Raw genomic sequence first — 23801 nt, 5'->3', positions numbered from 1 at the left:
TGCTCTTGTGTGCTCTGGGGAAATACAACTACAAGTGTATCCAAGAAGAATTGGCATCTGTCCAAACATGGATTCTAACGGTCTTGTTTGTAATTACTATAAGACATAGTTCAACCTTAATGTTGGCGTGCAAAAATAAACAGCAGAAAACTCAAGATGAAAAACAAGATCTTGTCATGCTGATGAGAAGCAGCAATGGAGAGTCTAGACAGCCGACTTTTCTCAGAAATCTTTTCTGCAGCAGGTCTGATCACCACCCTGTGGCGCACAACATGTGGTAGGATACCAACCAGCAGAATGAGGAGGCAGATTCATGATGGACAGATGCTGCTGTGCTGTGGTATTTTTGCAAAGCACAGAACACATATTGAGTTACAAACTCAGTGTCATTCACTAGAACTACAAGAAAGAAAGAAAAAAAAGAAGTAAAGGGATGTAGCTGAAGTTTAAGAAAAACAGGAGGGTCTGGGACCTAGTCCCCAAAACTCACTCTTGCAATATTTCTTTTAAACTACACCAACAACTGTTGCCACACATTTCCAAGTCTGTCTCCATTTTACATGAAGAATGTTTGGGTGTGCTTTCTCTTGAACAGTACTTTTACTTAATCACTATATATAATATGTGTGTATGTGTGATATTGACAAAAATCTCTTTTCTGTTTCCTACCTAATCATAAACACAAGTGTGAAAATTGCTTGCAATTTTACCCTATGGTTTATCTTGTGAATGGAATGTCTTTACCCCAATACCTGACCTAGTATACAAAATTTATATACAACATGACTCAGAAACTCAAAACCCATATGTGCTATGTTTTCCCATGCTTCTCTTTGTTTTGTTGTTCTGATACTTTAAAATGAATGAATTAAAATGATTTAATTTTAAATTGTCTGTTGTAAAATGCCTTGACCACAGCCTTGGCATATACTTCAATTGCTTATGCCTTCTATCAGATATTTTAACTAACTGTAGTTTTTAAACATGCAAAACAAAGAGAAATACCTAAAAATTTAAAAAGTAGTAATTTTGAGTTTCTGAGTCATATCTTACTATGATTACAGTGAATGTTACATTTGTATGTTAGCTCAGGGGTGCTGGACTGTGCTAAGCTTGAACATATTAATAATGAAATCAGCCACGAGTAATGCATTGATATTGTATTAACAAATCAAAGCACTTCCCCTTTTGGTGTCATTTAAATAAGATCAAGACAATATTTGAATTCTGTACTTCATTTGCCCTGTATCTTCCCTTTTTTGCCTGTCTGTTATATGAGTCTAAATCTGTCCCTGCCTGAAGGCTATCTTATAAATCTGGGCCTGTGTCTGTGCCTATCCCTATAAGTCTGTCTGTGTCTTTTAATAACAAAGGTCTGGATATTATTGAACACTACTGAAAGCATTACTTGGCAGAAGGAAGGAGGAATACTTTACACAAGTCTTTAGCAGAGCTTTACAAAGGATCAAGTCACTATTTCCAACTGATGCAGATAACAAACAAAAAAACATGATCAAGCAATATCTGAATGATGATTTCACCATTTATGGTAGATTTTCATTTTATAAGGCCATTTTTAGTATATATTCTATTTCCTGAAAATGATTCTTGCAATATACATTTATTATCTTGATCAAGGGTGTGGAGAAGGAAATAACTTAAGATTACATGGATGTATTAGCTTAGGTTATAGAAGTTGATTGCATGGGAAATCAAAGGCAATTAGTGTTGGTTGTTATTTTGTTCAATTTTTAAAGGCAGGCTAAACAAACAGGGTCTGTATTCAGTATGGTAGCAGTATTAATGACATCAAAGTACATCCCACACTGTAGCTATAAGGACCAGTCTCGCAGAATATAAGATATTTTCATCATATTGCATCACTACATTGAGTTGCAGAAGTGATTTTGAGAAGTTGGCCACACAAAGTAATAAGGTGACTATTTTTCTAAATATTTGAAGTAGCTTTTTTCCTTGAATAAAACAAAATAATTTTGTGTGATAGAAGAAATGACCATAAAGTTTCCCCTTATAAGAATGAAAGATGGAGAATATCATGTTCTTCGGCTAGGTCTTGGTAGGGGTTCAAAGCTTACTGCCTATATTCTCCTTGGCTGGTGCTTTAGTTTGAGGAGGACCCCAGGACCAAGATCTGCCTGTCATAAAGTTCTTCTTGTAGGTTTCTAGGACCCTGTGGGTCCTACTATTTCCCTATTCTTCCATGCTACTCTCGCCTAAAGTCTCAATAGGATGTCCTCTCCTCTGACCCACTTTCTTGGTAAGTAAAGTTTTTCATGGTATTCTCCACCGTTGAGTGGAGAGTGAGATCTGACTCTCACACGAACTCTGGTGCCCCTTTTCTGACCATGTCCCTTGGATGGGGAAGCCTGGCCTTACTCAGAGAAAGGATAGCAAGTTACCAAGAAGAGACTCGATATTCTAAGAGCATATATAGGGGGAGGAGGTCTCCCTCAATCACAGAAATAGGGGAGGAGAGAAGGGGGGACGTGGGAGGGAGGAAAGAATGGGAGGAAACAGGGGAAGGGCTAACAATCGAGATGAATAAATTAATTAAAAAATGTAATAAAAAAGAATGAAAGATGGAGTGTTATGAAATGTTTCATACATTCTAAATGATATAATCCTATTAATATGAATTAATCAAAACATAAATTAATATAAGACTAAATATTTTATAATACTGATCTATTTATAAATCACTGGCTTATACTCTCTATTAAGGAAAAAATACTTTTCATTCTGCCACTCAGACTCTATGTGAAAGGTGGAAAAATACTGCTTGAATGAAAGAAAATTGGATCACAAATTAGAGACTCTATTTTTCCTACTAAATAAATGGATTGCATTTTAAGTTATAAAAACAATAAAAATATACATGATGCGATGATTTGAGTAACTGGGAAAGATCAAAAAGTTGTAGCCTTATTGTAGGATATGTGTCACTGAAAAGGGATTTTGAAATTTCAAAAGCATGTGCCAGGCCTAGTCTTGCTTTTTGACTTCTTATGGATTACATGAATGCTCTCAGTTACTCCTCCGCCTGTCTGCCTGCCTGCCTGCTTGCTACTATACTCCTCACTATGATGATAGTGGATCTTAAACTGCAAGCATGCCTCTAGTTAAATGCTTTCTTTTGTTAATTGCCTTGATTAAGGAGTCTCTTCACAGCAACAGAACAATAACTAAGACACAAAGTAAAATTTCAAGTTAAATATAATTAACATATTCTAAAAGCAAAACTATTAATAGGTGACAATGGTAGATTCAGTAATTTTCCTTCAGACTATCTCTTAAAAAATATTTGGACTTGTGAACAGAGCAATAAATACAAATAAATACTCAAGTGGTTTTCAATTTTAACATTACAGTTTTGCCTCAGAAAACTGGTATGTTCATTTTCTTGAAGATGATCAAATCCAGAAGATCACAGTAACTATAGGTAATGATAAGAAAGCAAAATAAAATAAAGATGCATGGTTGAGTGGTCTGTGGTTATAAGCAACAAAGCAAAATAATAGACAGAATAAGACAGAAGACAGCATCATAAGAGGACGTTAGTTCATAAAATGACTGTGTTCCAAGCTTGAGAGCTTGAATTGTATCCTTAGAATTCATATAAAAGCACAGGTCTAGCAATATCAACATATAACCTCAGTATATGGAGACAGAGACAGGTAAATCTCTAGACAGCCAACCAAGAAGTATTTGTGATCCACGGGTTCAGTATGAAACTCTATTTTAAAAATAAGGTGGAGTGTTCCCGTTTCTCAATTGATGGTATGTAACAACTTTGGAAATCAATCTAGCACTTTCTCAGAAAATTGGGAGTAGTGATACTCCAACACCCAGTTATACCACTCCCGGGCATATACCTGAAAGATCGTCTGCCATACAACAAGGGCATTTACTCAACTATGTTCATAGTAGCCTTATTCATAATAGCCAGAATCTGAAAACAGCCTAGATGTCCCTCATCCAAAGAATAAAGAAACTGTGATACAGTTACACAATGGATTACTACTCAACTATTAAAAACAAGGAAATCTTGAAATTTGCAGGCAAATAGATGGAACTAGAAATGATCATTCTAGGTGAGGTAACCCAGGCCCAGAAAGACATGCATGGTATATACTGACTTATAAGTGGCTATTAGCCCAACATAGATGTTCTCTAAGAGTCTTTACTCAGCTGGGATTGAGACAGATGCTGGCACTAGCTGCTGGACTCCTGGTGAGAGTGGTATGGAAGAATAGGAGGATGGATGGACCCAGAGGGTACAGGAATCCCACAAGGAGACCATCAAGGCTGGTTCATCTGGACCCAGGGGAGCCTACACCAACAAAGGACAATGCATGCAGTAAACCTAGACACCTTGTTCAGACAAAAAGAGAGTGGATATCCATGGGATATCTCCCATTAGAAAAGAACAGTCTTGTAAAAGACAATAATAACATATAACAAAATAAAGTATACAGAGATAACATAAAAACTATCACTTTTAAATTGGACAAGAAGAGGAAGGATAGCAGGCTACCAAGAAGAGACTTGATACCCTATGAGCATATACAGGGGGAAGAAGTCCTCCTCAGTCACAGTCCTAGGGGAGGGGAGTAAGGGGAAAATGGGAGGGAGGGAGGAATGGAAGGATACAAGGGATGGGATAACCATTGAGATGTAATAAGAATAAATTAATAAAATAAAATTTTAAAAAAAGAAAAGGAAAAAAGAGAGTAGATATAGCTAGGATAGGAAGGGAGGGAGGTGGAACTAGGAGAAGTAGAGGGAGAGGAAATCATAATCAAGATGTATTATGTGAGAAAAGATTCTATTTTCAAAAAGTTGAATTAAATTAAAATACTTTGAGTGGGAGAAATAGTCTTCTCCACATAAAAGCACAAAAATTGGTTATTAATAACAAGTGGTCAGTCCTGAAAACAAACATACACATAACATTATACAGGCTGTGCAGCTTATATTTAGAAATATATGTGTATATAAATGCGTGTAACAACTGCTCATTTAAAAAAAAAACAGAGGCCATGAATTTAAAAGAGAAAAAAAGGATTATAGGGAAGGGCTTAGAGAGAGAAAAGAGAGGGAATTATATTATAATGTCAAATATAAAATAAAACATTTTAGACGGTATTTTTAAGTAGTCTTCATCCCCAATTGATACATCAAAATGAAATTTATACATAAAAGGGTCATGGAAAGTCCTGGAAGAGGCAGAAAGAGTGTAAGGGCAAAAGCATCAGGATGCCTGCTATAAGAGAGTGTCTTCTAGACATGACAAGAAAGCTGCACTCATAAAGTATCATCAGTATGGTTGCATAAACAAGACCTGCAGAATGACAAAACCAGTGATTTGCCACTATGGGTGGACGAAATTTTTACAAGGTCTTCTGTCTACATGTAAAGCTATGTGCAACAAATGGCTGCTAAAACAAAATAGAAATTCTGTTCTTTTCCAGAGCAAATCCCTATAAAATGCTATCTAATTCCAAGTGGTCAGCTCTAAACACATGTACATATGAACAACACTAAGTGGATTAATGGAAGGAGAAAGATGGTGGAGAAGGAAACATAGTATAAGTTAGTACTTGTATATAAAATTCTCAAAAAAAAAAAAATCACATAAAGCAAAAGACAGGCATGGTGGTATATGCTTTATAACACACCAGTGCTGCAAAGGCCTGACAGGCAGACTCATGAGATCAACTGTCCAACCAGCCCAGCATGCTTGTCAAGTATCAGGCAAAGAGTGATTTTGCCTCAAAAAACAAGATGGGCAGTCTGAGCAACAACATTGGGCATTGCCTACTGACTTTACTGACGTGCATACACATGTTTGTATACCCACAGTTGTTCCTACTCACACACACACACACACACACACATGTACACACACACACAAACATGTGGCAGTCTCTGTGACTATCAGGACTAGCACAGTAACCATCCACATAGGCAAGAAGGAAATCCAGTTCAGCATGCTTCAGTAGCTAGTGCTGATTCAAATTTCTAGAATATTAACCCAGGCTGTTTATTTTTTATATATTTAAGTACAGTACAATTATTTTGTGTGTTTGGGTGGGAGGGAGTATCTTAGTGTAACATAGTCCATGTACGCAAAGAGGCATAATTACATCAAAACTCTTCTCAAAGTACATTTCACTTCTGTGAAGATGGATTCTAGAGATAGGCTACATGTTTATCGTAAGAACCTAAGGGAAGATTTAGTGTGAGCTTGGTCATAGATTGTGTCTATTAGTCACAATCAGCCCTTGTTATATGAGATTGAGGGAGCCCTTGCCCTACAGATACTACAGAGTTCATCTAGACTAAGTATCTCCAGTACTGGTTGTGGGAGCTTGAGGGAGCCCCTTCCCATACAGATAATACAAAGGTCACCTAGACTACAAGGCACCTCCTTATATGATGTTCTGGTTATGGGAGCTTAGTATGTCCTGATCCTATAGCCAGAGCAAAGATCACCTATGCTAGTAGATACCTCCATCCCTAGCCTTCTAGGCCGAAAACGGGTTATACATCTTTTGGTTTGAAAAGACAACCTTAGGTATTTAGCATTCCTAGTTTCCCTAGTGAAATCTGTGAGTGCAAGGACCTTTATGACCTCAACACACACACACACACACACACACACACACACACACACACACACACACACACCAACACCACCAGCACCACCAACAACATAATAATATTAATAGTAACAATCATTTATTTTAGGTAATTAGCAATAGACTTCAAAATAACAACATACATATTTCAGAACTTCGGGGTTGATAATCTCCAACACATTTTCTGTATCCATCAACCATAAAATAGTTGTCAAATCAAAAGTATATTGCAAAAGAATGTGACAGGATTTGAAAACTGTGTCTTAGGTTTATTTGTAGGGAATCCCTTAAACTCAGATTGCAGCCTGAGGTGAGTGTGAATGAAGAAAGTGCTGTTTTGTTTTGTTTTTTTTTTACACCTTTTGAAGAACTTAATGGAAAAAATAATACTTACCAGACACAAATCATTGCCATCAATACCTGGAGGAGTTTTGGGAATCTACTTTCTGATGTTTTCAGTCTTCTAAATTTTCTGTTTTGAAAGAGAATGCTGGTAATAGTCACAGCTATCACATAAGATGGTTTTCTAGATAAATGTTAATTATTATGCATTTAAATTATTATAAATTCTATAATTTTTAATTTAAGCATTAAAATTTTTATTGGTATTAAGCATGTATTATAATGCTTAAGAAGACTTTCAGGCAGATCAAAATTTAAAATATATTTATGCTTGTTTATGCTCTATCACTTTCTGCCTTAATAATTTTTGATGCTTACTTAATTTTGACAAATCTTGTTTCATCCACAAATAAAAACTAACTGGGTTATTAATAAGTCTAGATAGAATTCATACGAATTTCTTTTAAGTGCTGAGTTTCTGTGGTACTACAAGTTGATGTGTTGATGGTTTTAAGTACAAAATGAGAACTGTGTTTCTAAAGTGCAATTGGTTCCTGAATTATGGACATGTAATTTTCAACTCTTGAATTTCAAAACTTAAGTCACACAATCAGCAACAATAATAGTTTCTTCTTCGGTGAGGAAGGTATGATATCATTCTATCAAGTGCTAACTTAAAAACTATTTTTACAAGCTTTCCTTGGAACTGATATCTCCATCAGCCTCCCATAAATTCTTCACAACTTAGAAACAACAGATTAACAGCACCGTCACTAGATTATTTCTCCAAAGAGACATCAGACACACAGCTTCGGAATGCCTTGGTGATCATTCCCCTCACCACTTAGAAGGATGGTGCTTTGTTTCTCAGCGCTGTTCAGTTTCTTCAGGGACTCAGACATGGTTTTGTTTACGCTGGTGGTTTTCATGTTACAGTTCATTAAGCATTGAAAAGGACTCTATTGATTTGCTTTATAGGATGTGTAACTGTGCTATACATCAAGAGAATATGCAAGCCATGGAGGAAAAGGCCTACACTAAGTAAGGCTGGGTGGGCAGAGAGAGGACCTCTGTGATGTCCATAAGGAATCAGTCTCACATAACAAACAGATGACAAACTTTCTTTGTAAAGACAGAACCACATGTTTGGGACTTTAATGATTGTATATAACTACTTTTCTATATTCTGTGGTATTTGAGGGTGTGTATGTTTTACATCCCTTATGCAAAAAGCCAGAAATAGCTGTGTGTGACTATAATTCCAAAACTAGATGGGAACAGAGACATACATACTTTAAAGGTCATTGGCCAGCCAACCTAGAGAAAAAACAAACTTCAGATTTAATGAAAGACCTCCCTAAAGATATAAAAATGGAAATCTTCACTGGGTGGTGATGTTGAATGCCTTTAATCATAACACTTAGGAGGCAGTGACCGATCTCTGAGTTCAAGGCCACCCTGGTCTATAGAATGAGTTCTGTGTAGCTCTCTGCACAGAGAAACCCATCTCAAGAGAAAAACAAAACAAAACAAACAAAGAACAAAAAAAGTAGATCTTCCAACTTCAGATGATTTTATTTTAAAAAGATCAGCTGTTTTGGCCCACACCTTTAATACCAACACTCACTCGGGACACGCATACAGAGCACCTGTACTCATTCAAGAAAATTAAAATTAAAAAAAAACTTTTAAATAAAATGCTGGGTGGTGTTGACACAGGCCTTTTATACCATCACAGGAGAGGCAGAGGCAAGGTGGATCTCTGAGTTTGAAGCCAGCCTGGTCTACAGAGGGAATTCCAGAACACCCAGTATTACACAGATAAACCCTGTCTCAAAAAAATGAAAAAGAGAGACAGAGAGATCAAGAGAGGATGATTAAGTCTTGTTTTGTCCTCTGCACACCATGTACACTTGTGCAATCACATTACAAGTAACATACAGAGAGAGAGAGACAGAGAGAGAGGTGTGCATGAGTGTATGGGTGTGTGTGTGTGTGTGTGTGTGTGTGTGTGTGTGTGTGTGTGTGTTTGTGCAAGACTTTCTTTGTAAGATGATCTTAAGGAGGTCAGTTTCCTAATTAAGTTTAGTTCCTGTATTGGATACATAGAGATATAGTCCAGTGGAACCTTACTCTATGGTTCCAGAGTATACTTCATCTCGTGAACCTTACAAATAAACTGTTTTTAATAATTAAAACTTTATCATTTGGCTTAAAATTTTAAATCTACAGAGAAAAACAATTAAGTATCTAACTTGCCAGTGATATAAATGTTTCCTTTCAGTTTTTTAAAATGCAACTGCCTAACTCCTGACAATGTTCCAAGTGGGTCCTAAAATGCAAAATAAAAGCTTCAGAAATATCTCAAAGATTAAAAACACAGCTACTCTCCCAGAGGATCTGAGATTGGTTGCAAGATTCTACATCTTACAACACCTTATAATTTGAGCTCCAAGAGCTCTGTTAACATCTCTTGCCTACTCAGCTACCTACACTCATGTGCACATGTATATAGCTAAAAGTAAGAAGAAAAATATTTTTAAAACAAACACATTTTACTAAAAATAAAGTAGCACACAACTGTGTGCATTCTCAGCAATTCCCCACAGCTGGACTGGACTGGGAACATGCTCTTCTCCAGCCATCCTAGACTCCTGCATGGTTCTTTTCTTCAGGCTCAGTTCACTTTTTCTGTCTCCATTGCTAGTCATTCCTGACTTCCTTGTCTTATTATCATTTATTTTGCCTTTTCATCTGGGCCTAACACCAAATGAGGTCCACATAATACAACCTACCTTAGAGAGTGATGCAAGGAAACCAGATAATCCGGGACTAGGCTATATTTTATTGGAGCTCTAAAAGCAGTGCTTACCAAAGTCCAAGGAGAGGAGGAAACTGATGTTCCAGGCCAGTGGGGGGTTTCCTTTTTAGTGATACAGGCAGAGGAAGGTAGAAAATTAATTATTCCTATATTTTCTCAGGGAAAAAAATCCACCTCCCAGTTCTATCATTTCCAATTAGCCACCATGTTCCTCAATTGAGAGCTGGAAGGACTTCCCTTGCTGTCTAAGGGACATATGCTCAAACTTATGAAGGAGGTAAGGAGTGGCAGCCTTACTTTGCTTGGAGTTAGATGATCTTTTTTTTCTGTCCTAGATTGTCAAAAATCCCTTTTCTAATCTCGTCCAAACACTTTTTAATAGCACAGGAATCCCTCCAGTCACTGTTTAGCATGCTTTTGTCTCAACCCCAGCTCCTATACAAGTCCTGCACTCTCATAGTAGGTTAGAACATTGACAGACACCCTTATTTGCAATGCCTCTTTCTTCCTGGTCACTCTGGTTCCCACATCTGTGCTCCTCTTTTCTTTTTATCTGGCAACTTTGCAGCAAGCCTTCTTGTAACCTCCTGACTTCAGACTCAGCTAGATGTTTTTTGTATATTTTCAAAAAACCTTCTGTGCCTGTCTCTATCGGCATTTTGCTGGCTATTTTGATGGATATTGTTACAAATCTATCTTGTTCTCTAAGAATACTTCCTGGATGAGGGGCCTTGCCTCTGTATCTTCAGCCTACAAAAGAATACATATTGAACTAGTGTCTGTTAAACTCACTCCTCTAAACAAATTATTTTATATGAATTCTGTAAAATTTTCATGCAAACTCTTTGTATGCTTATAGGGTACTAACCACATCAAAGACTACTGTTGGTATTATTTTTCCATATGGTCATCAAGACTCAGCTCATTCACATATATAATTCTCATGTGCTTGTAAAATTCTCACCTGTAAAACAGTGTTACCTATTAACAAACTGAAAATGTTAAATCTATAGATAAGTAATGTCCCCTGTCCTAGAAGTACTCAAGAACAGAAAAGAACAATTCAATTAACAGAGCAGTTTGATGAAATTCTTCACATGCACAAGCACAGGGGTGATAATAGCTAATCCACAGGAGGCAATTACTGAGATTAAATAAATAAATCTGGAAAAGTACAAATAATGTCATCCATGTCCCATTCCTTTCTTGTCTGACAGCAACCTTTTTTGAAAGTCACAATTTAAATGCCTCTGATGGATAAGAGAGTTTGACCATGCTCCAGTGAGTATACAGTCAACATAAATTGGACTTGGTGTTCTTGATGGAGGGGGTGTGTTCAAGGGTGAGAGGGTGGACCTTGGAGGAATGGCAAGCATGTGTGATCAGGGTGCATTGTGTGAAATTCTCAAATAATTTATAAAAGTTTCATGTTTAGGGGAAAAAATAAAAATGTTTATCTGACTTCTGTTATGGTAGTTGTCTTTACCGTTGTTTCTATGGCACCCTGTGGATCTCTACCCTCACAGTCCACTTATCACCAAGTATCTATACTTCCCATGCCTTATGTTTCACAGCTCCTAAACATAAAGTACTCTGTGATGAATCAGTGAAGCAGACATTCATGTCTGCATCCTGATTAAGTACTTGATCATATATAGAAATCCAATGTATTTGTCCAAAAAGTTTTACAATCTGTTAAAGATTCTACCAGTTTGAGAAGCATTTCCTCGCATCTCAAGGAATCAGTCAGCATGCCAAAGTAGGTCAGATAGTGCTTTAGCTTGAATTTTCCCCAATACCCTCAGTCATTTTAAAGACAACGAAAGACCAGTTATTTGGGGCTTGCAAAGCAATGTATGACACTGCCATTTTATATGGAGAACACAGAAATCTGGGAAGACGATGCTTAAGAAGAAACAAAAAAATTTTTAAACAACATGAAATTCTATTTAATGCAGGCTGAAGTTCATAGGCAACCAGCTGAATTCTCCCCTTTCCAGCCTGTGAGTAGCTAGCTGCACACCACCAACTTAGATGACTTTGAAGGACCTAAACAGAATGAGTACTGACATCAGTGGGCAATTAAAAAAAAAAAAAAAAGAAGGGGCAAGGAGGACTTACATACTGCCATCTTTAATTCTGGGCAATGTTAAGTACTTTAGTGTGATCAATGCATTCACCTATATTGGGCTGTTCTCTACACCAATAATAGAGCTTCATGAACCATGGCAGAAATTTATAACTGATGTAAAAAAGTTGTCCATCTAGGTAGATCTTTCTTGTTTACAACTGCCTAGCTTAGGCAATAGGAATTGGACTCCAGTACTATGAATTAGCAGTGAGCTCTCTAAACTATTAAGCTTTTTTGCAAGCAAGAAACCTCTACCACCACCATGGTTTATAGGCTTACCACTGTGGACACATTTATTCAGGAGATCCTCCCTCACCCTGTACATGATGAAGGGTGGGTAGGGATTGTCATGTCTATTTTCTATGTGATGAAATAGAAGTTCATTGACTTCTGCAAGTTTCCTAGAGAAGAACAGTTGGAGGTAGTTGAGGCAAGATTGACTCCAGAACTCCCAACAACAAATATATCTTGCCTCTATATGTACGTAGCTTTATACAGTTCACTAATTGTCCTGACTCTGCCTCTGAGGTAAAGAAATTTCTAATCAACAAAATGATGGGAATACCTAGATCATCTCTTGGCATTACTCCAATGTCATCCTTCATTCATCACAGTCACAACTATAGCCCACTAGGAAACAACTGGAGCCTATACCACTTTAGAAGCAATAACAATCATGACATTTTACTGGATATTATGTCATCATAGTTAATAAGGGTTTATGAATAGTCACTTTGATATATTCAATGAAGTACATTTTGCCAGGAACAAGGAGCTTTACAGTGTAATAAAAAAACACAGAAATTATATTGCTAAGTACAGCATGCCTTACTTTCAAGATACTAATAAATGACAATACTTTTGGTACCAGCTAATATGCTATGAAGTTATCAATAGTCAAACTACATGTTATTAAGAGAAAGTCAGGAAAAAAATAATGCCAATCTTTTGTAGGCAATGATTTTTTTGTTTGTGGTGTTGATAGAAAAATAAAGTTTAAAAGGCTATAAACAGAAGTGAGGAGAAAGAGCTGAAAAACTGTAAAGAACTTTGATCTCCATCTGAGCTGCCTATAAAGAAAGGAGAGATCTGCCATGACCCTGTCACTCTAGGCAGATGACTGACTTACAGCTTAGGTGTGCTTTGCATGCTGAATGCCACTGGGGCTCAAAACAGCTTGCCAGGCTCTATATATAGGGATGACCTCACCCTCTATTGGAATATAGCAGCTGTTCACCATTTGTTCCTTTTGCTGCAAAGCCTCAGCCTGTAGCTAATTGAGCACTTCAGTTCTTTGGAGAGAGGTACCTTGGAAATATTCAAACAAGATAGCTTTATTCAGATGGAAGCTAGCCAGGACAACAAGATAAGAACCTTCATCTCACAGGACTGTCAGTGTATCTTGACAAGAGATAGGGGATGCCTGGGGGGAAGGAGAGAGCTGCCTACTGCTCCTTCACAGAAAAGAATGAGAATAAGATTCATCAAAATTGTATTGTTGCTGCCTTCTCACCAAGCAAACTAAACACAGCCCACCCACCCCTGCCCTTTGTGAAATGAATCTGTCTTGTTAACACACCAGCTTCTCAGGAAGGCTTTAAGAATTTTCCTCATGGGAGAAACACCCCCGCAACTCCTGGATTTCCAGCCCCAGAACTGACTGGCAGTTATAAGCATCATTGGTAATTCCATAAAATTTCTTTTTCCAGGATTCAATAATAATTTTGCTGGGGAAAGCAAGCATCTATAATATTTGGTTGTTCTGGAAGCACTTATCCCAGCTGTATTACCAATGATTTCTGTCACTAGGGATACCCTTACTATTTGTGGGCTCTCATTCTTCCCATCTGTAACTTTCAGATATTGTTAGATTTGACTTCACATTGGCTTCCAGCTCTGAAAAAAATCCATATAATGTCTTTCATAAGTCACTTCATTCTCAATGCTTAGAAGACATAAAAAGCAAAGCAAATGGTTAAGGATAAAAAAAGCTATTTTCATGTGATGTGGTTAGACAAATACAACATTTCTTTCTTTGTTATATTCAGTTTGAAAAATGAACAAAAACACAGAAAATGTGTGGATTGTCAAAAATGAAACAATATAGCAAACTAGTTAAAAGTAAAAGACTCTTTCTGTATGAAAGGATCAAAATATAATACAGATATTTCTCTGGATGTGTCCTTCATTTGAGCTCAGAAAAAAAACATGACAAGATGAAGTATCATAAGTTTTGGGCCAAGAATATATTTGGATTGAAGGATCGGGAACAGAAGGTATAGCATTTGCCCTTGAGGGTCACAATTCCAGTATAAGTAACCAATGATTACTACACAATTCATGAAATTTGAGTAGGGTATTCAATACATGTCTAGAGAGACAGAGACGTCAGGAAGGACTCTATAATAATAAGTTTGAGTTATGCACTAAAGAAGAGGAGAGAGGGAGGCAACAAAAAGACAGGTTGAAGAATAATATAAATATTATCCTAGGAAAGTTCTAAAAACATGAAATTGTTTGTGAATTGTAGAGTTTGAAGTGCTGTGAGTCATGGGTGTGGCAAGTCACACATGGAAAGGGCTTGATCACCCAGATGAAAAACTCAGAGATAGGTGCATGAGATATCCTGGTACTTTTGGAGGGGAAAAGGTGCTAATACAGACAGTAAAAACCACGGAGCCAGCAAGAACATGCCCAACACATTTCTGTTTCTTCTCTCCAATACTTTGGTTTTCAAGAATCAATTAATTCAGCCATGAAAATGACACCACTTCTGGAAAGAGTTGCCGGGCTGTCCAGAGTTTGAAGACAGAAAGCCTTGCACACAGTTGTGACTTTAAACAGTCTAAAGACATCACTGTAAGTTATGTCATTTTTGTTCTGGAGAAGGGAATACAATGAGTCAAAGGCCAGGGGGCAAGGAAGGCAAAAATGCCCAGGTTCACTCTGAGCTTAGATAGAAGATGTCACCACCTTTTGTTTCTGAATAAAATGTATCTTCAACATGTCATTGTAACTCATTTTTCATTTTATTTATTTTTAAGATTTATTTTGTTTTATTCGTGTGTGTGAGTGAGTACGTGCACGCATGTGTTTACACACACATTCCTGCGCACTCATGCACACATATTTGTAGAAGCCTACAGATACCACAAAAAGAAATGTTAGACCTCTTCGAGATGGAATTCCAGGAAATTCTTCAGCACCTGATGTGGATGCGGAAACAGAACTCAAGTCAACCTAGGTTGAATAACAAAGCCTCTTAACCTCTGAACAATTTCTCCAGCCTCATAGAAACTCATTTTTAAAGCTGAACCATCAGAAAGCATCTCAAATATGATAGGACATTACAAATACTTTCTTTTTAAAAGATTTTAAAACTGATGTGCATATATGCAGAGAAAGAGTTGCGCTGTGATTCCAAGTACCTAAAGAGTTCCAAATATGCCACCATATATCCTGGAGATGGGATTACAGGCAACCGTGAGCTGTCTGACATGGGTGCAAAGAAACAAACTTGGATCCTTTACAAGAGCACTACGTGCTTTTAACTGCAGGACTATCTTTGTCATGAATCTGAGAGGAAACAGAAAGGGAGATGAGGGAGATGAAGGGAGATAAGAAAGAATGCAAATGATCAAAATACAATGTACTTATGTATAAAATTCTCAAACAATTATAAAATGTCAAAAGAAGAATGCATTTTCTAACATGTAAAAAAATTACATGAATGACAACATCAAGATTATTGTTAAATATCTTTTTATTGAAATGATACCATCTTGATTTCCTTGCATATCATCAACGTTTGGTTCTGCACAAGTGAACACCTGTATTATTGCACACGCAGAACAACATAGACTGAAACAAAGTAAATAACCCTCTTTGCAAGTCAACTTAATACCAGGTTCAGCAAATAAATTTTCATCTCTTACTTTAGTGGAAAATACATTCACAATCATAATAACTAATGCCAAAGTGAATTACACACTCAAACTTTTATAATTCATAATAAGGTGATAAGATAATAAGATACCAGACAACAGATATTAGATTATATGAGATTTATTAAATGAGCGTGGGGGTGGGGGAGAAGGAAGGAGGAGAGAGAGAAGGATAGAAACAGAGACAGAGGAAGAGAGAAAGAGATAGAGGGAAAGGAGTAAGAGGAAAGGGTAAGAAGGGAATGGGTGAAGTAGGTCTGTCCTTTTATATACTGGTCAGGGCCGTGTCCCCATGGCAGGTAGGCAATGACAACACCAGTAGACATACTGAAGCAGAATCCTAATACAAACCTTAGCATAAAAGAGTTCAAAAGGCCACTATGCAAAGATGGTATTCTACAAACAGTGAGTATACTTGCCTGGTTCATTATTGTATATTGTATTACAGCAACCAAACATCAGACATTTAATTTCTCTGGGCATGTTCAAATAAACACACAAAACATTAAGTATCAATTAGTATTCACCATAAAAACAAAGAAGTATTTTCATTTGCTGACACATATATTCATTTTATAAATATTTATATTTGATGTTCAACATTCTTGTCCAGGTAAGTTATTGAAAAATATGTCTGCTGCACTAGGCTCAGGGGGATGCCTTTATCTGCTGTTGCTATGGAACCAAAGAGTCTTATTAGATGTAGAAATCAGGAGATCTGGTATAAGAAAGAACTCAGCCAGTGAACAGCAAACTTATGCAGGAAGAATAAGGGAAATGTCTCTAAGGAAAGGAAGTCAGAAAGTTCAAGATGAATTGTCAAATACAAAAGTATTAGTCCTATAATTCTGGAAATGAAAAGATCCATTAGATTGCTCAGTTTGAGAAAAAGCCTTTAGAGACTCAGCCAAGACTAAGGTCAGTGAGTATGGAGATCAGGATGTAGTGGACTAAAGAGTTAACTAAAACAAATGATGGAAAATTTTTATTTAGAGATATGGGGAAGCAGAGGAGAGAGATTGGATAGTTGCTTAAGGAAGATGCAAAGTTACTTTTTTTTTTTAATTTTAAGGATGAGATGATATCAGAAATGATCAAATATATTTAAAAGATTATGGAGAATGAGCCAGCAGAAATGTATAGAAGGTTTGTAGAAGATGATCCTGCAGAAACCTGGATAAAAGTGGGAGATGATTGTTGAAAAGGTAAGCCAGTGTTGACAAAACTGAGAGGAGATGGAGCGATTGTTGAAAAGGTAATCCAGTGTTGACAAAACTGAGAGGAGATGGAGCATTCAGGACAGGGAGTTTGGGTTACAACCAAAAGTAAGGAAGTGAGTTGGATGGCCACCTAAAGTGCCTGGGTCTCAGTGGGACTCCAGCTAGCATCCCAGCTTCTCTAGAAGAAGGAGATAGGGACACAGACTGAAAGTGAATGAATGTAAGTGAGATGGAGTTGAGAACACGGCTTGTTTTTATAGAGCACAAATGCCCCAAATGAAGGACCAACACTCCCTCTGCCTTCTGTTCACTACCATCTAGAATCCGCAAAGCGATACTCTCAGAAGGACCAACCTGAAACATCTGCTCCCACTATATAGGGAATATCATCATGATGTTATTTTGTTTGTCCTTTTCTTATATCTTTGCTATTCTCTTCCTTTTATATGTTGCTCTCAACATTATGTAATTGGGGGAGGTTTTCTTTTTTCACACACCGACTCAGCTTAAAGCTTCAATCACTGCCTAATTCCAGCTGGAGTTTCTGTTTGGGATTGTAAATGTGTCTCAAGCACTTCTCTGTGGCTAGATTTCCACCCCCACCCTCTTTTTCAGTTTCATGGAATTGGCTTTAAGAACTTTATTTTAAAGATTGTATCACTGAACACAGTCTTCCATTTTTAACACTCTGTTGCCCTCTACAGTAGATAAGGATTACAGCACCAAATGCTGGAAAACCGCAAGATATTGGTATGGAAAGGCTTATTCTGAAATTGCAACAATCCTCATTAAGGAAGCATCCATTGAGAGGAGTGTAATTTTATTGAATGCATAATTGAAATAAATAATTAAATTTCCATAGTAGCCACATGGGAAACTGAAAAATCTCTGGCCACAGACTTAGCTATAAGAGAAAATTTCCCAAATAAATTGAGCTCAGAAATAAATGGACATAGCTTTCAGTTTCAAATTTACATAACTATCTTTCCCAAAAGAATGGAAATATTTTAAATAGCAAAAAACATTGTCTAATTTTTATACATGCCCCAAAATGCATAAATATGAGGAGTTATGGGAATGTCAAGTGTTGTAGCAGAAGGGTAAATAATTGGAGCTCACTCCTTTAGTCATTCCTCCCTGTTCTGTATGTCTGTATTTTACAGATGAGATCTCAGAGTCTCCAAACTCAAATCTTTTGACTCTCAACTTAGGGTCTTCATTGCTTAATGCGATCTCTCTTGAAATGACGATAACTGGCGATAAAAGCCTCATGCAGGGCCTGAGTGAACATGAGAAGTGGTCCTCATTACAATAAAAGCAAACAGCAAACTCACAGCTTTTGTTTCATGGTGCTCTGTGAAAACAACACAAAAATGTGGAGTTTGGGCCTTCTCCACAGCTTCTGAACTCAGTTTGTTAGGTCCTGCTCTTTGTAATATAGCTGAAGCCATTTTGTATTCAATATCCATTTTAACTCTGCTTTCTAGAAGTAGTTATTTGTAGCTGACAGTAACAAACCCTGACACAGTGTCAAGTTAACCTACACTAAAAGACTCTGCCAGAGGCTTAAGTTTACCTCATGCTTTACTATGACTCCATGGTCATAATGCATGTTCTGTTATCTGAACACTTAGCTATACTCTCTTTACACTCTATGTTATCTTTGCACTTGGCTGTACACTGGTTGTATCTGGAAGACCCTAACCACAGCCTCACTTACCTCATTTAGAACCAATCAGCTTAAAGGTTAGCTGATAATATTATTTCTAGTTGGCCAAAAGATGTCTTCTGCACTTGGTTTTCCTATTTTAAAGAAAAGCTGTCCTAAATGCAAACACACACAGTTTGGCTCCTGAGCCCACTGTGTCCCTGACCATTGTCAGCCTTTGGAAAATTCATTCAATGAACCATCCATATATACCTGAGATGAGTGTTGGAGTGGTTTGTGTGGCTTCCTCTGCACAAGTTATTTATCAAAAGCCTCTTTCAGAGAGAATTCTTCTTTATTCAGTGCTGTTGAAATAAACCAGGGAATTTCAAGTACCATTTAGCTGAAAAGATTAAAACCTTACTATCCAAGTTCTATGGGGACCATTCTCCTTCAAATCACCACACTCATTCAAAGTATTACATTTTTAATATAAAAAATCTTTTTTTTTTTTGAGCCTTTAAGCTTTGTCCTTCACCTCAGAGTTTGCCAGGATAGTTTTAGATACAGACATAGGTATTTAAAAAGAGGGAAAATATCTTTATGCAAAAAGTAAATTGTACTCGGCCTTATGATGTAAAGATATTTATTGACAAGATCTGAAAAAATAATGGAAGTTAGAAAATTTGGAGAAAGTTTGGAAAAATTAGGTTTATTAAAAGGGATCTAAGAAGAAAGAGAGGGTTGTTTTGGGGGGCACCAAGAATCAATAGATTATTTTAGTTACTCTTTTGTTTTTTTCCTGAGTCCAGGAAAAACCAAATTGTTTTATGCTCACTGTACTTCTTTGCACTTGTGTGTGTTCACCCAAAGGAGAGAGATGTCATGATGCTGGCTAAGACTCAAGAGAGAAAAAATCAAAAGAGTAAAAACATATATAAGTGATTCATCTGAGGAAAAACCCTTAAAATTGGATTTGGTACAGAAAAGAATCAATGCAAGGTTTTAAGGTATGACATAAGCTTCATAAGGCAGAAATTTGTGACCTCATTATATTATTACCAGTCAAAAGTTTCTGGCAAATCTAAGTGACTTTTCTTGTACTGCCGAAGCAAAATACCAGACTCTGGGTAATTAATAAATGACAAAAGATATTTTCTCACCACCATTGAGGTTGAAAATCCCCAATCCAATGCCGAGCATCAACTGAGGATGTCACTGCAGGATAGCAAAGTGGGTTAGAAAGGACAGAACAGAGAGATGAAAACCCAATTCTACAAACCCATCTTATAATGTTGCATTTCTTGGAGATATATAATAAATATCTAGTCACCTCAGATAGCACACCAATGATGTACCTAAAAAAATATTATACTCAAGTCTACTTTTGCAAATCATTGAAGTTTACTGGGATTAGTGACCGGAGCATAAAGTTACTTACCAGATCATGGGTGGTTTAAGAGAAGCTATGACATCAAAAAGGCCCATTTCAGTATTAGATACGACGCTAGAAAGTTATGTTCCTTGAGATCCTGACCTTCTTGCAGGTAACCCTATTGAACAGTCCCTTTGTCCCTAGCAGTTATACTGGTGCAAAACATTTGGGAAGACTCAAGAATCTTGTAGCTTTCTGAACTTCCTGAGACATGTAAATTTTGGGAGTCTTCCTTCTGCCTCCAGCATAGAATGCCCTAGCTCAAAGTATAGCTAATGACACCATCCCTCTGAAGAAAGCAAAGCCTAATTACCTAAAGAGTTCCTAAGAGGATGACTTCCTAACTGTGTTGCATCAGCATCTACGTTTCCCCACATATGAATTGAAGAATGCACATTAAGATTACAGTACGGCCATATTGGAAGAAGGTATTTTACACACACTCCCACAAACACACACACAAACCAGGGGCTGAAGACATTGCTGAAAGCACCTGCTGCTTTTGTAATGGACCCAAGTTTGATTCCCACCATCTACATCTCTAGCTTCAGAGGATCAAAGGCACTCTTCTGGCTTCCATGGGCACATATATTTATACTGATGCACACACACAGATATGCACCTACTTAAAATTAAATTAACCTGTTTTACGGTCTGGAGAAAGGGATCAGTGGTTACCAATACTTTCTCCTCTTACAGAGTGAATAATTTCAGTACCTAGCACCCATACAATGACTCAAAACTTCCTAAAACCCCAGTTCCAGGGGAAATAATGCCCTTTTCTGGCCTCCACACACATTACACATGCATCTGGTACAAGGAAAATGCAAGCAAAAACTCTACCAATGCACTAAAAATAAATGTTAAAAACTCAAAATATGAATATTAAAAATGTAAATTTAAGCCAGTCATGGTAGGGAGGGCCTTTAATCCCAGCACCCAGAGAAGCATATGCAGGTTGATTGCTGTGAGTTCAAGGTCAGCATGGTCTACAAAGTGAGTCCAGGACAGCCAAGGCTATTCAGAGAAACTCTGTCTTGAAAAAACAAGCAAAATATGAAAAAATACAATTTTAAAAAAAAGTCCCAAACCCCTTTTTCACAGTATGTCTATGGCTAGGTTTTTGTGCAGTGCACTTTGAGAGCACCTGGTATAATACTGTAGGAATATGGTGTGTATAAATATAAAAGAGCCACTGCTTGTGTACTTTTCATAGCTTATAGTACCTTTTCATGCATTTTTGTGCATTTAATTATCAGAATTACCCTATAAAGTCAGTATTACAATATTCATTTCAAGGATGTAGAAATATGAACTTGGTGGGGTTAAATAATCTCCCCAAAGTCTCTTAATTATACCAGAATCAGGACTCAGACTAGATTCTATGGTTTTTCCAATAGGAGAACAATAATCAGAAAAAAAGACGATTTGGGGTATGCATAATAAACTTTCTTTTAAGAAACCTAACTATGTTCTGAGCACAGCCTCATTAATTACCCAGGATCTCAGAGGTGGGCTAGGATTACTGAATTTCATTTTGTAGCAGTTTTTCATTTTTCTCTTCACATTAGACCTCAAACAGTATTTGTTTCTCCTTCAAGAATTTCGTTCACACAATTTGTCATACTCAATAGCTTTGTTGTCTGATACTTATGGCTTAAACTGAAAGTCTGTAAATGGCCTGCATGAAAAATGAACACATTGATGACTGGTGGTCATCATCACAAAGGACACTTACTAAAGGGATGTCTCCCTGACACTCAGACATCACTGAAAATCAGATCCTGCATTTATTGCCAAAGTTCTCCACAAAGAGAAGAATAGTTAGACCAAACCCTATATAAATAAATAAAAAGACTCAGGAGGCAGTAGCAGTAGGCTCTGTGAGTTCCAGGCTAGCCTGGTCTACAAAGTGAGTCAAAACATCCAGGGCTTTTGTTACACATAGAAAGTCCACCTCAAAACAAGTGTATGTACTCTTTGATGCCAGACTTCCAGCATCATGGCTTACATGCACACTCCCATAAAGGACTTATCCCAGTCAGCATTGCCCTACTGCTGTAGCATCCTCATGTGACTGAAGTTCTGGTGACATGAAGGAATAGACGTACAAACTGACCAAGGAAAACCTGACTCCTTCCCAGATAGTCATTATCCTGAGGGATTTAATGGTGTGGCACAGGTCTGTTTTGTGACTGGTAGTAAAATCTTAAAAATCCTTAAGTCTGTTGGTCTCTACTAGATAAGGTTGAAGTCTGACATCTCTGGAAAGCTCTTTGTACTTAGTCTATAATGGTGGACACCCTTTTTTCATCAGGGTTTCCACTTGATCTGGTAGTGACAGATCTTGTAAGGAGTGTAACATAACTCTCAAGGAAGATTACAGATTGGACCCCTTGCTGATAATAAAACCAGTTTATCAAATCCCATCCTAGACCTAAGAGGCTCTAGCCTCCAGTAAATGAGCTTTAATTTTACCTAGAAGTGATTCCCTCACCTACAGTATAATTAAGTATTGTGTTTGCCCTTTTGTCCATGTGACTGCATGTAAAGGAGTTACTGTACCACTGCATGTAGATTAAGTATCCTGGCACCCCTAACCCCCAACAAATCAGACATAGTCACCCTCAAAGCCCTCCCCACAGTAAAAGGGTTATAAATAAATGCTAGCTGGTGTGCTTTCTCTTGAGTGCTCACCATTCCTCCACCATGACATTCTGAGACTCCATTTATTCTGGGGGAGAAGGACCACTGGAGGCCCTGTGGTCAGGCATCCTGCTCCATCGCTGCTGCTAGCTCAGTGCTGACTGTCCATGAAGCACCCACCTAGGCCTGTCCCTCACCAGACCTGCCTGCTAGATGTTTCAGACATCTACCTACTTCCTGTGCTGTGCATAGGACAGCAGTTTAAGAAAGGGTTGTAACACTTTGGGTATCAGTATGGGCTTGTGGAACTCCTGTGTCTCCCCTGACTTCTGATACTGGCACTCTCATTCTAAAAGAGCTAAACTGTAAGGCTCTGTGAAAATTCATTTCCCACCTCCCCTGGTGAGATCAGTAACCAGGCCTTAATGCCCAGGACACAGGCCTCACCCTGAGTGCTCTAAGCTGCCCCTGAGCATGAAATGTTACCTTGACACCTTTGATCACAAGGTCCACCCATTTTCATCGGGAATCAAGCAACATCTGGACCAGCCCACCAGCTGAAGAATCCAGACCATCTGCTGAATGATGTAAGTCTAAAGGAAGATCTTTCCCTGATCTCCCTGAAGATCTCTACCATTTGATTAAGAAAGCTATTGCTGTCTGCAAGCATGGTGAGAGGAACAGAAAGGATAGGGATTATAAGCTCTGCCTAATTCTGAGAGCAAAGTTCAGCAGTTGGCTAAGCTGTTCCTTTCTCCCAATTGGAAATATGAAACATCCACAGTCTCTGCTATAGTAGCATAAGGTCTCTTGTGCACTGGAGCAATACAATAACTTTGAATACACAAACAAATAAAATGATCTTTTGTAAGAACAATGGTGGGCTTTCCTTAAAAGTATTATGAACTGAGTTCAAATACACAAACCCCAGACTGGAAAAATCTTGCCATGC

General features: G+C 37.6%; 1 protein-coding gene and 1 pseudogene across 1 annotated transcript in view; one reads left to right on the top strand and one right to left on the bottom strand.

Moving 5' to 3' along the window:
• The window catches only part of Hltf (helicase like transcription factor), a 674625-nt gene that overhangs the window by 205925 nt on the left and 444899 nt on the right, over nt 1–23801 (bottom strand). The gene's annotated exons all lie outside the window — the stretch shown is intronic.
• LOC127199113 (40S ribosomal protein S13-like) lies at nt 22206–23653 on the top strand (annotated as a pseudogene).

Source organism: Acomys russatus, chromosome 15 (assembly GCF_903995435.1).
Source record: "Acomys russatus chromosome 15, mAcoRus1.1, whole genome shotgun sequence".
Classification (NCBI taxonomy): Eukaryota; Metazoa; Chordata; class Mammalia; order Rodentia; family Muridae; genus Acomys; species Acomys russatus.
The sequence above is the reverse complement of the archived record's forward strand: the minus strand, read 5'-3'. Positions and strand labels throughout refer to the sequence as shown.